This window comes from Mauremys reevesii, linkage group 2 (genome assembly GCF_016161935.1).
Source record: "Mauremys reevesii isolate NIE-2019 linkage group 2, ASM1616193v1, whole genome shotgun sequence".
NCBI classification, from domain to species: Eukaryota; Metazoa; Chordata; order Testudines; family Geoemydidae; genus Mauremys; species Mauremys reevesii.
Genome location: NC_052624.1, coordinates 246230818 through 246246831, shown reverse-complemented (window position 1 = coordinate 246246831; position 16014 = coordinate 246230818). Strand labels below are relative to the sequence as shown.

The following is a 16014-nucleotide window of genomic DNA, read 5'->3' as shown; positions in this document are numbered from 1 at the left end:
AAACAAGTTGTGGGCAGTCTGGCCTAGTGGCTGGAGCAAGAGTCTGTCTTAACAGTTAGAGCCAAAGCCTCTGATTCAGAACCAGCCCCATCTGACAAGGGTCAGAGCTGGGAGGCAAAAGCCTAAGCCTAAACCAAAGTGTTAACTGTAGTGTAGCTGAGAGTCTAAGTGAGGCATCTGGTGTGTGGGCAGAAGCAGGTAATGGCTGAGGCTGGGACTGGATCAGGGCTGGGGCAGAGGGTTGGGGTGTGTGTGTGTGGCGGGGGAATGAGGGATCAGGGTTGGGGTGGGGGGTGAGGTGAGGGCTCCAGCTGGGGGTGCAGCCTCTGAAGTGGGGATGAGGGATTTGGGGGTGCAGGCTTCCCCAGGCCTACGATGAGGAGAGAGGACTCCCTGCAGCTCTCTCTCCCTACAGCAGCACTTGGGCTAGGGGGGAGAGGTGGCTCTCCCCCGGCTGTGGTAGCTCCAGGGCTGGGGCCATAGGCTAGGTGCCTCTCCCCTGGCCTCTCCAGGGCTGGCTTGGGGCTGAGGGAGGGGCACTTCTCCCCACTGCAGCCTGAGCGCCTGCTCGGCGTTTAAAAGGCTGCTGTGCAGCCATGTGGCTGCGCAGCTTAGAGGGAACTTAAGCCAGGGGCTACTCAGAATCTCAAGTCCGGGCCAACACTGTCCATTCTTCAACTGTTGGTGTGGTGTTAATGAGGATTTTTTTTCAATCACCATCAGCCGTGTAGGGGTTAATTGGCTGCTGTACTCAATGCAGAGACAGCAATTGCTTACCTACTACCCAAGATCGCTGTGGGGCTTGAAAGCTTGTCTCTCTCACCAACAGAAGTTGGTCCAATAAAAGATACAATGAAACTTTTAACTTATAGGCATTCCTAGGCACATGCCTACTGTGTCTAATTGGAAATCCGGCCCTGAGTCTCTGCTCCTGCCTGCAGCCCCCACCCCCTCACCCCACCATATGAGTGGGGTCCTGCTTCAGGCTACTGGGTCTTACAGCAGCATGTAGATTTGTTACTCTGTATGCAAGGATCTACTTCTGGCAACTTCAGGACAGCTATCTGCAGTTCACCACCCAAAAAGACACTAGCTAGACCGTGTTGTTTCTCTCCCCCGGCAGTCCTCCAGTTGCTAGACTGGTGGAGGGACCTGGGCAGTGTATTGAACGTGGTCCTATACAGCTCTAGTTCACCCATAAGAATCAGACTTTAAGGTCAGAAGGGACCATCATGATCATCTAGAACCTCACCCACCCACTTCTGTAATACCAGCTTCTCTCCCGTCACAAGAACTGTAGCATCCAATTTGTTCATGATCAATAATGCATCCATGTTCAGGTGGAGGGACTTATATGGGTGACCTCATGGCTTGGGTCCTGTGGTCTGTCACAGAGGGCCTTACACATCAATGTTCTAGAACTCAGGGCCATATACAGGGCATCTGAGCATTTGCAGCCAGACAGACCTGGTAGTAGTCAATATGGCAGCAGTCTTCTACCTAAACAGGCAGGGAGGGGCCATTTGCTGGCCTTGTCCCTTGTGCCAGGAGGCCATCCAGCTTTGGGACTTTGTCATAGGGAACAACATGGACTGCTGACTAGGTAATCTCCTGGGGTGGGCAGTGTGAAGGCAGATGACCCAAGCAGGCACTTCTGAGACAATTACAAGTGGGTGATGCATGTGAGAGTCATTTGGGACATCTTTCCAGTGATTTGGAGGGAGGACGGTTTCATCACATGGGCCTTTCTCTGACAGCCGGAAAACAAGTGCTGCCACTTCTTTTTTGAGGGGGGGCAAAGGGACACAAACCTGGCTCTCTGATGGCTTTTTCCTCCCACAGATGGACAGACAGACTATGCATTCCCCTTCTGCCCACAGTGTTGCAGAAGATCAGGGAGGAGAAAGCCAGAATTATCCCCAAAGCCCTTGCATGACCAAAGCAAATGTGGTTGATGGTCTCTACAATCTTTCTCTAGTACCACCGATCTCTCTCTACTCTTGATCTTCAACCTTCTAGTCCAGAATGGGGGCTTGGACTTGCACCTGAGCTCCCTCCACTTGACAGTGTGGATGCTCACTGGTTGACACCAGCAGAGTTGATCTGTGCATGAGATGTTCAGTGCATCCTTATTAGTGGCAGGAAAATGCTACTAGGTACACCTACTTCTAGACAAAGTGGGCAAGCTGTGTGCAGCAGCACTGGATAATCCCCCATACATTCTGGAATACAGGAGGTCCTGGATTAGCTATCTGTTGCAGCTGAAATGCTCTGATGTCTCACTGAGCTCTCTCTGGGTTCACCTGGCCACCATTTTCCACAATCCGCTCACTGACTGACAAATATTCAATCTTCTCTCACCCCATAGTAAAGAAGTTCCTGAAAAGCAACTCGAGCTTATACCTGAGAGTCAGGGCCCCTGCCCCAGCACGGGACCTTAACCTGGCCCTCCCAAAACTGATGGCTATGAACCTATGACTAAATGCTCATTGCCCTACCTCTCCATGAAAGTGGTTTCTTCTTGGCAATCACATCTGTCAGGAGAGTTGGGGAGCTGCAGGCTCTGATGGCAGAGCCACTTTATACAGTCATTCATAGGGACAATATATCCAGGAGACCAGATTGCTTCTCCAGGTGGTGTCAAAATTTCACATCAACAATGTCATCCATGTGCCTGTGTTACTCCCAAGTGTCACCCTAGAGATCCAAGCAAAGGCTGCACATGCTAGATGTGTGTAGAGCCATATTGTTCTATCTAGACAGGACAAGACCCTTCTGGAAATCTCCCAGGCTTTTTCTGGCTGACACCGAGAGAGTCAAAGGACAAGCTGTGTGTATGCAAAGAATATCTATCTGGATTGCCTATTACATCCGGTCATGTTACCGACTAGCAGGCAAGTAGCTGCCTATCAGTGCATGACTAGACCCACCAGGGTGCAGTCCACCTCCATGGCATGTCTAGCAAACCTGCCAATCCAGGATATTTGCAGACCAGCAACCTTGTAATCTGTAGACATGTTCATGAAGCACTATGTGCTGGTGGAAGCAGCCAGGGATGATGCAAGATTTGGAAGATCCCTGTTATAGTCCATATTTACGGAGACTTCTTGTACCTGTCCCCAGTGAGAATGACTGCTTGGGAGTCACTAGCTGTGGCATATGTATACGGACTAGCGCTCAACAAAGGGGGAAGAAAAAAGGTTATTTACCTGTATAGGAGTTAGTTATTTGAGTCAAATATGTAGTCCATATACATATTCCATGCCCATCCACCATCCCCCTACTTTAGAGTTCTAATGTTGCAGGCTTGTGTGGTGCTGAAGAAACTGGGTGGCGTGGGCTCTGGATTTTATACCCTCATGAAGCTCTCAAGGAAAGGAAGGGTGTATGCACCCTCCCATTGGAGACAGCTGACTAGAAAACAATCTGACATCTGCATGCTGGATGTGTGCTTACCCGCTGTGGAATATGTATACAGACTACCCCTGTTCAAGAACATTAGTTACTGCACAGATAAGTTACCTCTTTCTTTTTCCCCTGGCCAGCAAGGTCAGGGTTTTTATGTTTCAAAATGTTGCCAACCTCTCTTATTTGTTCAGTTAGGCTGTAGAAACTTTTGTGAAGGAGTTGTAGGGAGGGAAATGAGACAAAACGGGCTGTGTGCAAGCTTATCATTGGCAGTAAGGTGAAGAGTAGAGTGGGACTTAAACCAAAACCGTGCCTGTGAATCCCCTCAAAAGCTTTAAGGAATTTCATATTCAGCTCTGAACTTCGCAGGCCAAACCTAGCCCCAGTTGGGGATGGGGAATAGTGGGAGAGATTGTCCCATAAAGATTTGCCTTCAAGAACTGGGAGTGGACAAGAGTGAAACACCTGTTGGGGCAAAAATGTGTGTGGAATCACACTTGTTTTGAGGAATCTGGGTGGGGAGGTTATCAGCAAAGAGCAATGGAGAATAAGTGGGCCTAGAAACTTGTCTTATTGTGGGATTTCTACATTTTCCAGTGCATACTGTTTTCAACTAGTAAGAGGAAGCACTAGCTAGTGATTAAAGCACTGGATGGGGAATTGGCATTTTGGGCGGTGGGGTGAGGAGTGGGGGGAGGATTCTGTTCCCAGTTTTCTCATTGACTCACTCTGTGACCTTGGGCAAATCACTTAACCTCCTTGAACCTGTTTTCCCCATTTTTTTTTAAGTGTAAATATGACTACATCCCTCACAGGATGTAGTCATCCTTTGAATGTGGTGTAGAAATATGAAATATTATATAATGTTGCAGAGGAAACAAGGAGGTAGAAGTTTGGGAGTGTGTAGATAACTGAAGAAAACATTCCAGTATATCTGGAGAGCTGGCCAAATGGTAAGCACTCTACACAGCTGTGAAAAAGATGCAGAATTTATTGGTGGGTGGAGTGTTTTGTGTTTCTTTCCAGGCCATCAGATCTTGGGAGCACTGCAGAGACAGTCTGCTTAGGCCTCGTGGGGAGGGAAGGTCATGTCATTCAGCAATGATTTACAGGCAACCTTCATTTAGTCAAGGAAAGTTGGCAAGAGGTCACTTCAAAGATCAAGAAGGTTATCAAATTATGGGGTCTGGGATAGGGATTAAATGGGTGTGAAATATGGGGAGATCCCCTGCAGAGGAACTCTGGGAATAAACATGGTTGAGTTTTTAATATTAAGTATACTAAGTGTACATATTAGATACATTTCCCTCAAGTGTGCCCCTGTAACTGCTATTCAGACTAATTAATTAAGTGCAGCTTCAGCTGTGAATACGAGATCCCCAGTCACCTTACCATTCCACACACCCCAGTTTTTTGTTGATGCAGATCCTAATGCATTTTTAAAACATCCTCTTGAAAGACGTTGTCTTAAGATCCCAATCCTTAAATAATCTTCCTAATTAAAAGTAGTTAAACAGTGAAAAGAGTTAAAGGGAAAACCAGATAACCAAATATATGACCATACACTGTAAGAAGCCTGGGGGGCAGTGAGGAGGAAATGCTGAAGTGAACAGTGACTTGTAGTGATTCTCTGGACACCATAACAGAGGCTCACACTAAATGTATACCTCAAATAAAATAAAAAAATACAGTAAGAAGACCAAAAAATGCTACCATGGCTAAACAGTCAAAGAGACAGATACAAAAAGACATCTTTTAAAAATTGGAAGTCAAATCCTACTGAGGAAAATAGAAAGGAACATAAACTCTGCCAAGTCAAGTATAAACATGTGCTTAGGCAGGCCAAAAAAGAACTTGAACAGCAAAAGAGGGGCGGGGCGGGCGGGGGGTTGCAGTTTAGTTTTTGTAAGTACATCAGAATCAGGAAACCTGGCAGACAATCAATGGGGCTACTGGACAATCAAGATGCTAAAGGAGCACTCAAGGGAGACAAGGCCCTTGCAGAGAAGCTAAATTATTTGCATCAGTCTTCACTGCAGAGGATGTGAGGGAGATTCCCACACCTGAGCCATTCTTTTAGGTGACATATTCAGGTGTCAGTAGAGGAGGTTTTGAAACACATTGATAAATTAAATATGTCACTAAGACCAGTTGGTCTTCACCCAAGAGTTCTAAAGGAACTCGGATATGAAATTGCAGAACTACTAACTGTGGTATGTAAATAGCTGAAGTCAGCCACTGTACCACATGACGGGCAGATAGCTAATGTAATGCTGACGGATCTTAAAAGACTTTATTTTAAAAGGCTCCAAAAGCAATCCTGGTAATTACAGGCCAGTAAGCCTAACCAGGCAAATTGGTTGAAACTGTAGTAAGGAACAGAATTATCAGACACATAGATGAACAAATCTGTTGGGGGAAAAGTCAACATGGGTTTTGTAAAGGGAAATCATGCCTTGCCAATCTATTAGAATTCTTTGAGAGGGTCAACAAACATGATGATCCAGTGAATATAGCGTACTTGGACCTTGTCAAAGGCTTTCTGAAAGTTCCATAACAAAGGCCCTTAAGCAAAGTAGGCAGTCATGAGATAAGAAGGAAGGTCCTCTCATGGATCAGTAACTGGTTAAAAGACTGGAAACAAAGAGTAGGAATAAATGGTCAGTTTTCACAGTGAAGAGAGGTAAATAGTGAGGTTCCCCAAGGATATATACTGGGACTATTCATCTTAGAAAAGAGACAACTAAGGGGAGAATATGATAGAGTTCTATACAATCATGAATGGTGTGGAGAAAGCAGTGGTGCAAATAGAGTTTTAACTCTTCTCGGTATGGTACTGACCCTGCCCCCCTCCCGCCCCACAAAAAATGTTCTGTGACTAGAGCCCTGCGTGGATACAAATTTATACCCGTGGATGCGGATATCTGCAAATAGAAATCAGTATCTGCTGAACCACAGGGTTCTTCTGGGAGCCACAGTGGTGAAAGAAGCAGAATATGGGGCTGCCAGGCAGCCCCACACCAGCAGCTCCTCCGGCGCAGCTGTACCACCCGCAGCCCTGTCCTCCAGCGGGGCTGTACAGACCCTAGACAGGAGATGCAACTGTGTGAAAGGGCTGGGGGCAGGGCTGGGGGTGGTGCAGCCATGCCAGAGGAGCTGCCAGTGTAGAGCCACCCAGTGACCCCACATTCTGCTCCTTTCACCGCTGCGGTTCCTGGGAGAGCCCTGTAGTGTTCAGCGGATACCGAATGTGTCTTTCCAGTACAGCATACCAGCAATAAATGTCTTAATGTTACAGCATATGACCACACCGGCTTACTTGCACCAGTGGGAGAAAGTGAATAGTGTTATTTACCCCTTACATAACACACCAGCCAGGGGTCATCCAACAAAATTAATAGGCAGCCGGTTTAAAACAAACATAAGAAGTACTTCTTCACACAACACATAGTCAAGCTGTGGAACTTGTTGCCAGGGAATGTTACGAGAGCCAAAAGTATAATTGGGTTCAAATAAAAATTAGGGAAATTCATGGAGGATAGGTCTATGAATGGCTATTTGCCAAGATGGTCAGGGAGGCAACCCCATCCTATGGGTGTCCCTAAACCTCTGTCTGCCAGAAGCTGGGACTTGATAAGATAAATCATTGGATAAATTGCCTTGTTCTGCTGAAGCATCTGACACTGGCCACTGTCAGAAGACCAGATACTGGGCTACATGGACCTTTGGTCTGACCCAGTATGGCCGTTCTAATGCTGAAACAAAAGAATTATTGAGAGCCCTGAAGGAGAATGGAGCTTTATTTTGGAAGATTGACAACTAAAAACCATCCTTTCTGCATCAGTATGGCAAAGCTTCAGTTCTCTGAGGCAGGTCAATGTAAGTCAATGCTTGAACTGAAAACATTAAGCCAGGAAACTCCTCTTGTTGCCTCCCCCCCGCCCCACACACATATATTGGCTCTTCCCCACTCCCTTTTGAACAAAGGGAGCTAACTTATTTCTATGTTTTAATATCCAAACATTGATTCAGTTTGCCAAATGTTTAGTTCGGTACAGTATAATTCCTGACCAAAGAACTTGCCATTTAGCAGTCCTAGGGAAAGATAAAACAAGATGCCCAGTGTAAGGTGGATCATAATTATTTATCCTATGAAAAGTTATTTAGTATGCATATCCATAGCACTGGGAACATGTGGCTGTAGGAGCAAACTTTCCCATCTCCTATCTAAAGGAGGTAATGTCTTTTGAACACCAGAAATGTTAAAGCAACAAAGAATCCTGTGGCACCTTATAGACTAACAGACGTTTTGCAGCATGAGCTTTCGTGGGTGAATACCCACTTCTTCGGATGCAAGTGGTGGAAATTTCCAGGGGCAGGTTTATATATGCAAGCAAGAAGCAAGCTAGAGATAACGAGGTTAGTTCAATCAGGGAGGATGAGGCCCTGTTCTAGCAGTTGAGGTGTGAAAACCAAGGGAGGAGAAACTGGTTCTGTAATTGGCAAGCCATTCACAGTCTTTGTTTAATCCTGAGCTGATGGTGTCAAATTTGCAGATGAACTGGAGCTCAGCAGTTTCTCTTTGAAGTCTGGTCCTGAAGTTTTTTTGCTGCAGGATGGCCACCTTAAGATCTGCTATTGTGTGGCCAGGGAGGTTGAAGTGTTCTCCTACAGGTTTTTGTATATTGCCATTCCTAATATCTGATTTGTGTCCATTTATCCTTTTCCTTAGAGACTGTCCAGTTTGGCCGATGTACATAGCAGAGGGGCATTGCTGGCATATGATGGCATATATTACATTGGTGGACGTGCAGGTGAATGAACCGGTGATGGTGTGGCTGATCTGGTTAGGTCCTGTGATGGTGTTGCTGGTGTAGATATGTGGGCAGAGTTGGCATCGAGGTTTGTTGCATGGGTTGGTTCTTAACAGAAATGTTAAGGCTGACCTAATTTAGGAACTCTGTTTTAATGGGGAGACTATTGTTGTGTGGTAGCAGCATGGTAGCTGTATTAGATAAAATTGAGGAGGCAAAATCAGAGATTTTATATGTGTGCATAAAGTTTAGATAAAACTTTGATTGTTTTGAAATATCTGAGCATGAAAATCTGATGTTTTCATCAGGGAGCTTTTTCAGGTGCTAGTTTTGCATACTAACTCAAGCCAGTGCTTAAAATTTCATATTAAATATGAGTTCCATCCAGGGGCGGCTCCAGGCACCAGCACGCCAAGCGCGTGCCTGGGGCGGCAAGCCATGGGGGGCGCTCTGCCAGTCGCCACGAGGGCGGCAGGCAGGTTGCCTTTGGCGGCATGCCTGCGGAGGGCCCGCTGGTCCCGCGGCTTCGATGAAGGCAGCCTGCCTGCTGTGCTTGGGGCGGCAAAATACCTAGAGACGCCCCTGGTTCCATCATCAGTGAGGACTAGGGCCTTCAAAGATCCTGAGGATATTTTGTTTAGGAATAAGAATTACAAACATTTTGAAAAGAGAGTACTGTACTCCCTGTTAACTAATTAGTGTCTCTTTTAGATTGGCAACTCCAGAGATCTTGTTTCTCTCCCCACACAATGGTCAGCCACTTCTCCCACTGAATCCTCCCCATCCCACCCCCACCATATCTTAAACTGTAACCTATATTTCACTCCAGATGTGGCTGCATTACAAAGGAGGATGAAGAGCACTGTGGAGTTAATGTATTAGTTTATAAAGCACTTTGACTTTCTTGGGATGAATGGTGCTGTATATGATTTATATGCTGTAATTACAAAACAGCACTACCACTGTACAGACACCAGTTTCAACCAACAAATATGGTAATCCACTCAGTCCAGTCTTACAATAGCAAGACCCCAGCCAATATCTAGCTAACTCCTAAGATAGCTCACATCACAGTGACAAGGCAATGGAACATCATGATGCTGTGATGCAATGTCATGAAATAGCAACTCAATATCATGTTCTAATTTGTTTTAATGACAACTCTGTTGTAGATTGAATGTTAACAAAACTGTCTTGTTATTTACACAGTTTGGGTTGTGTTAAAAAATTGTGAGGATAGAGGTTATAAAACAAAGAAATGCCTGACTAGTACAAACTTCACTTCATTTTACTATGTGGAAAGAAAATTACTTTTCTTACACAAGAAAGCATCTCTGTCTTGAAAGTTTGTGTGTATGCCTGCAGCTTTCAAACTGCTCCAGTCAAAGTTTGAGTGTGAGGTTCTTGTTCAGCCAGACTTCAGACTGTGCTTTATACAAGTCTTTGTATCATTAAAATACTCTTTTATGTAAGCCTAACTGATGCAATTAAAAGAGCTATTCCTAACAGATGTGATGGAACTATAGCAACAGGAAAAAAGTCAGAGTGCCCACTCACATTTAGCAAAATAATATGAATTAAAGGCACTTTATCTTACAAAAAAAGACTCTTACTCAGGAGCCAAGTACTTCAGCATGTTATAACTAGGATGGCTCTAATGGTGTTCAAATAATTTTCAGACAAGCTACAATTCCTTAGTAGTAATTTCCAAAATGATGTGGACACGGAAGAATATTAAATATTTTTGTCAAAATCTCCCAGGTTATGTCAGTATATGCAGTAATGTTAACTTCTCCTGTTTGCTGCATTTCAAGGCTTTGAACTTCCTCCCATGGAAGTCAATGGCAAAAATCCCCATCAGCATCAGTGGAAGCAGGATGAGACCTTACTCCAACATGGACTCTATCAAAGGTCCCAGTCCTCCAATCAGATCAGTGCAAGCCAACTTTGAACCCATTTGGAGCTCCATTTACTTTAGCTGGACTTCATGTAGCTATAAGTAGCTGCCCAGAGATCCAGTTGCAGGATCTAGTGCCAAAGGCACCATCAGAGTGATAAGATGGTAACAGATCTGCAGCTGCTTCCTGCAGCAGAACAGGCAGAACCAAGTGCCTTGGAAGACTGTGACAAACATTTCTATTGCAGTCTCCATTTCCATTTCCCCATCAAAATGGAGCACTGCAGCCAAACAGTGCAGTGTCTCTAAAGTGTTAAAGGACAATGGCAGGTAGTTTACCAAATATTTAGCTTCTGGGTTAATGGGAGGGAGACAGCTGTGATTGTTTCAAACCCAATATTAGACATATGAACATATTTTTATTATTTTAATTAAAATAATTTTAGGCATTTCCGTGTAGTATTTGCGACTCAAACATTGTAGCATTGAGCCACCATAGAGTGACACCCTGAAATTGAAACTGATCAGACTTTAATTTCTGTCTACAAGATGAAGTGGAAAAAGTGAATAAACAGTACACATGCCTGGGGAAGTAAACTTTAAAAAACCCAAAAACAAATACAAACAAACACAGTCTTAATACTTGCAGGTGTTGTTTAGTTACACAGCTATGGACACTTGGTTTGTTTTTAAATATTACTTATAACCTGCTGCTGCCCCTTTGAATGTTCAAGCTATATTTCCTCCAGGTTATTTCCAACGTCCTTGGAGTTTATCATCCTGTTTTGTAGTCCAAGACCTGTAACATGCAGCTTTCCTCTAGTAATAGTTCTGCAGCCCGGTATGTTTGTGTTCAGTCTACACATAAACCATTCACTTATTCCATTTCAAATACTCTGGTTCATTTTTAACTCTTTGACTTGTAATGCCACTGAGAGTTCAGCTTGTCCTCATAATGAGACAGCTTTGTGTGCTGTCTTTGCAAGTCTCACAATTACATCTCTTTGCACCTCTTTAATTATTCAAGCACTCTGACATTTGCTTGATGATACTTTAAATTCAGGCACAGAGAAAGAAGCCCTTTCACTTTAAGTACATTTTATATAGCTCCTTGCTTGAGCTGTCAGTTTTCTCACAATAAATTCTTGACTCTGTCTCAGCCACAGTCATGATGTTTCCTAAAAACCCTAGGAGGCACTTAAAGGCCTTATCTACAGTAGGGTTTTTTTGGAAAAAAAATACTCAGTATTGTTAATGCTGCTTGTGACAGGTTCTCCCTGGGGTGCCACCTGGAACTGGGGTACCATTGAGCCCTCTGACCTACCAACCAGGGCTCCCTCTCGCACTGTGCTGCTATGACAAGCTGCAACGTCCTCCAGCCTGCACTTTCACCAGCATTCACACAGGTAGGGACATACCCAGCTGCAGTCACATGCAGGCTCTCTAACCACCAGCTTCCTAGCCTAGGACCCCAGAGCAGGACTGTTCTGCTCTGGTCAAATCTGGCCAGTATATGAATAATACCCAGTCCGCCTCTCTTTCAATGTGAAGAGAACATTGCACACTTGTGGTAACCAAGCAGAGATTTTCCCCAAGCACTCCATTAAAAGCTCATTGCTTTGGATTAAAATATAAAATAAGTTTATTAACTACAAAAGATAGATTTTTAAGTGATAGCAAGCAGATCAAAGCAGATTACCTAGCAAATAAACAAAAATGCAACCTGAGCTTAATATACTAGATAGGGTGAGAATCTGCTATTCATATCCAATCTAACCGATGGTACGGGCAGACTTGTAGATTCTTAAGGCACAAGTTACATTTGCTTTGGAACTTGGAATTCCCAGGTGTTTCCTACATAGGCTAGAAATCCCTTTAGCCTGGATCCAGCACTTCCCCCAATTCAGTCTTTGTTTCTCAGGTGTTTCCAGGTATCTTCTTGTGTGGGGAGTGAAGAAACCTAGATGATGATGCTCCCTGCCTTATATAGCATTAGCCTACGGCAGGAACCCTTTGTTTCAAAACTTGGTTCTCAGACCAGTTTGTGGAAAAATACTGACTTCCCAAGATGGAGTCCAGAGACGTGATCTGGTTACATGCCGTTGTAGAGTTAGAGCAGCCATTACTTACAGGGTGGCCAAAATGTCCACAGGAAGGTTAAACTATTCCAGTCCATTGTCTTTGCTGTTGGGCCATTAGCCCTGTCTGGCTTCTTCATTGTTGTACCTGAAAAGTTGGCTGTTTTCCAGAGTAAGTCCATTTGAAATACAGATCCCTAGTCAATAGTCATAACTTCAAATACAAAAATGATACATGCATACAAATAGGATAATCATATTCAGAAAATCATAACTTTTTTCCAATGACACCTCACATTACTTATCTTGCACAAAATGCATCATAATTATGTCATAATCATATCATAATATTTTTATGACAAATATGGGGTGCAGTGTCACACTGCTGCAGCTCCACTACACTAAGATAAAATGTGTACTTTCAAAATGTGTTAGCAACATGTTCTAGAACCCTAGCATAGACAGGGAAAGGTGTCTCTTCTTAACACGTGCTAGCTGGTTAGGGTGAACCCTTGAGATTTTTCCCTTAGTAGCCATCCCACAGACAGGCCCTCTGTGAGAGAAAATAACCCCTCCCCCTTTTTAAATGTGTATATATAATAAAAAGCCCCAAACATAACCTATACATAAACTTCTCAAAATCTATTAACCATTTGCTACGTAACCTTAGCTGTATGTGAAACATTTAATGATATGTAATATGAACGGTGAAAACAAATTGGTTATCTGTATTGTCACTCACAGCACCAGCACTACCACTTTGACCCAGAGATTAATAGTCACAACATCCTTCAAATACCCTCTCTCTTCCAGCCTGATGCTTACAAAGATGAATCAATAGCAGTGGGAATGTTCTAATAATAATTGACAGGTTTCAGAGTGGTAGCCATGTTAGTCTGTATCAGCAAAAAGAACGAGGAGTACTTGTGGCACCTTAGAGACTAACCAATTTATTTGAGCATAAGCTTTCGTGGGCTAAAACCCACTTCATCAGATGCATGCAGTGGAAAATACAGTAAGAAGATATATATATATATATATATATATATATATATACACACACACACACACAGAGAACATGAAAAAATGGGTGTTGCCATACCCACTATAACAAGAGTGATCAGTTAAGGTGAGCTATTTTCAGCAAGAGAAAAAAACCTTTTGTAGTGATAATCAGGATGGCCCATTTCCAACAGTTGACAAGAAGGTGTGAGTAACAGTAGGGAGAAAAGTAAGCATGGGGAAAAAGTTATGTGTGTGTGTATATATATATATATATCTATCTTCCTACTGTATTTTCCGCTGCATGCATCCGATGAAGTGGGCTTTAGCCCACGAAAGCTTATGCTCAAATAAATTTGTTAGTCTCTAATGTGCCACAAGTACTCCTCGTTCTTTTTGCTAATAATAATTGCTATTTCAACTATGATCAAAGAGCTTTTCCTATAATTATGGATTTTTTTTATTATTCTTTGAAAATGTTCCTTGCTAGTCTCAGATGAAACATGCTAAGTGCAAACTATTAAGTCTCACGACATCCCTGTGAAGTAGGTATTATCACTTCCAATTTACAAATGAGGTAACTGAGGCAGAGAGTTAGGTAATCTGTGCAAAGTAACACACAAAGTCAGCAGCTGAGCCCAGAACAGAACCAAGAAGTCTTAACTTCCAATATCTGGCCCTAATAAGTGATAACACTCCCTTGTTGATAAGGTTAATAATAAATGGGCCACTCATTTGGTATTCATAGTACATTATTGTTCTAAAAACTCATTTACCAAATTTGAATGCCATGTATCCACCACATGATCCAACTCATTTGTTTAAATGATTAATCAACTGTCATCTTCCAGATACTGCATTCTGAGACCTTGCTCATTTTGTAATGTGTGAATAATCAGTTTTCAAAAGGGCACAGTAGCTGAAAAGGAACTATTTTAAGATTAATGCAAAACTGTGTCTTCTGTTGCAGTGTTTCCATAGGTATTGGTGACTCATTGGCTCTTGTCCATGTCTGTTGCACAAAGCATTTCAAGACCTCCCACCGCATTTATTCTCTCAGCAGAGGCCCAGTTGGCACAAAGTGCTGGCATCTGATGTGCATGACCTGAGCAGAAGAGGAAATTTGTCAATAAATACTTGAAATCCAAGATAAACTTTTACATGTGGTTTAAAAAAAATCAGTTCTGAACATACCAGTCAGGGACACCATAACACATTGATTGGCTTTGTTAGTACTATGGTATCTGAGGCTGCATGAAAATTTACCAGAATAAATTGCTTGCCTTATTGATTAGCTTTCCTATATTAACTTCTCTTATTTGAACTTCCTGGAATCAAAGCACTTCTACCCTCATTGGCTATCAGTTCAACCTCTTACAGCAACAGTAATGGCAGCACATATCTTTCAGTTCACTGCAGAAGGGGGAATTTGATTACAGAACCAGCTATTCCTGGCTGGGAGTCACATTAATGTCTCACCATGTTAATGGCCAGTCCAACACTAATAATAATGGTGCACAGGTTCCAATTTAAGATCTGATCCAAAGCCCGTTGAAGTCATTGTGATTCTTTCCACTGAGTTTAATGGCTTTGGACCAGGCCCTAAGTTTTGTACTTTGTTTTGTTAAGGCTCCGGAAAACTACAATATATGTTTTTCTAGGAATAAGCACTCCTCATCCCAACTGCTAACTAGTCATCTTTATCATCTTCTACCTCTGATCATTGAGTCAGAGAAGACTTTGTTTCCCTTTCCTCAGAGTCAAGAGGATTCTATCTGGTTCCTCACAGATGGTCTTGCTCTTGAAGAAGGCAAAGAAATATATTCTCCAAGTATGCACAAGGGCTGGTGTTAGTGTTTTCTCTCCCAGAACAAAGTGCAATTAATCATCGAAAGGACAGGTCTCTTCCGCCCCACCATGATAATTATTCCCAAGCTCTACTGCAGCAGACTAAGTGACTTGATCTTCTCCCAGCAATGTTTGGCACTCTTCATCTATGGGGGCTGTTCTAACTTTCACTAAAACCTTGGTACAGAATTCATGAGAGACATAAATAGCTTAAAAGGGGTGTAGCTCAGAATTGGGGCACATGACTTTGCAACCCAGGAAACTTGAAACCTTGGAAAGATTGAGGTGACTTGATACTGGATAGAGTCCTACATTTGAAATCCAAGCACATTTTTTTTTTAAATCTAATGCCCTTTAGCTTGGTTTGGAGCCAGTTATGCTACTTTCTTAAAGTTCAATAGTCTATTAATGAGACAAATTAGAGCTTGTTAATTATTAGTATTTTAGGAAGAATGTCACTCAGGGTGAGCTAACAGGAAGCAACTGGTGAATAGGTAAGATTTAAAATGCCACAAAGATGTAGTTTTGTGTGTTTGTAGAATCAGCAGCAGTGCAGTGAACAGTGCTACTGGCTTTGGTCTTACTTAGACTGATGTTTATCACAATACCATTGCAAAAGGGCTTTTTAAAGTATATATATAACCATAGCTAACCACACTGCAAAGGTTTGTTTCAATTTGACATTTCAAAAAGAGGCTTTGTTGCAACTCATCACTGCCTCATCACCATCTCTCAGTTACAGATTGTTAAAAACACAGTTAACTATGCTTGCTCTCTCAAGCATAGGGACCCTCCTCATCCTCTCAAAGAAGTGTAAACAAATAGACAATGATTAAAACATTAATTACATGAAAACAAAGGATGGAATCAGGAGGTTGCATCCTTAAAGGTGACCTGCAAAGGGAGGAAAAGAGGTCCTTTTACTGGGGCTGAGCCTGGAGTGCCTTTCCACCATTGTGTATCTAGT

General features: G+C 43.1%; 1 protein-coding gene across 3 annotated transcripts in view; it reads left to right on the top strand.

Moving 5' to 3' along the window:
- The first annotated feature begins 1453 nt into the window (after positions 1-1453).
- Positions 1454-16014, top strand: part of TP53INP1 (tumor protein p53 inducible nuclear protein 1) — a 52812-nt gene continuing 38251 nt past the window's right edge. For all 3 annotated transcript variants that reach the window (XM_039523349.1, XM_039523350.1, XM_039523346.1), the window contains exon 1: positions 1454-1603. The gene's annotated coding sequence lies outside the window, so the exon portion shown is untranslated. The remainder of the gene's footprint in view (positions 1604-16014) is intronic.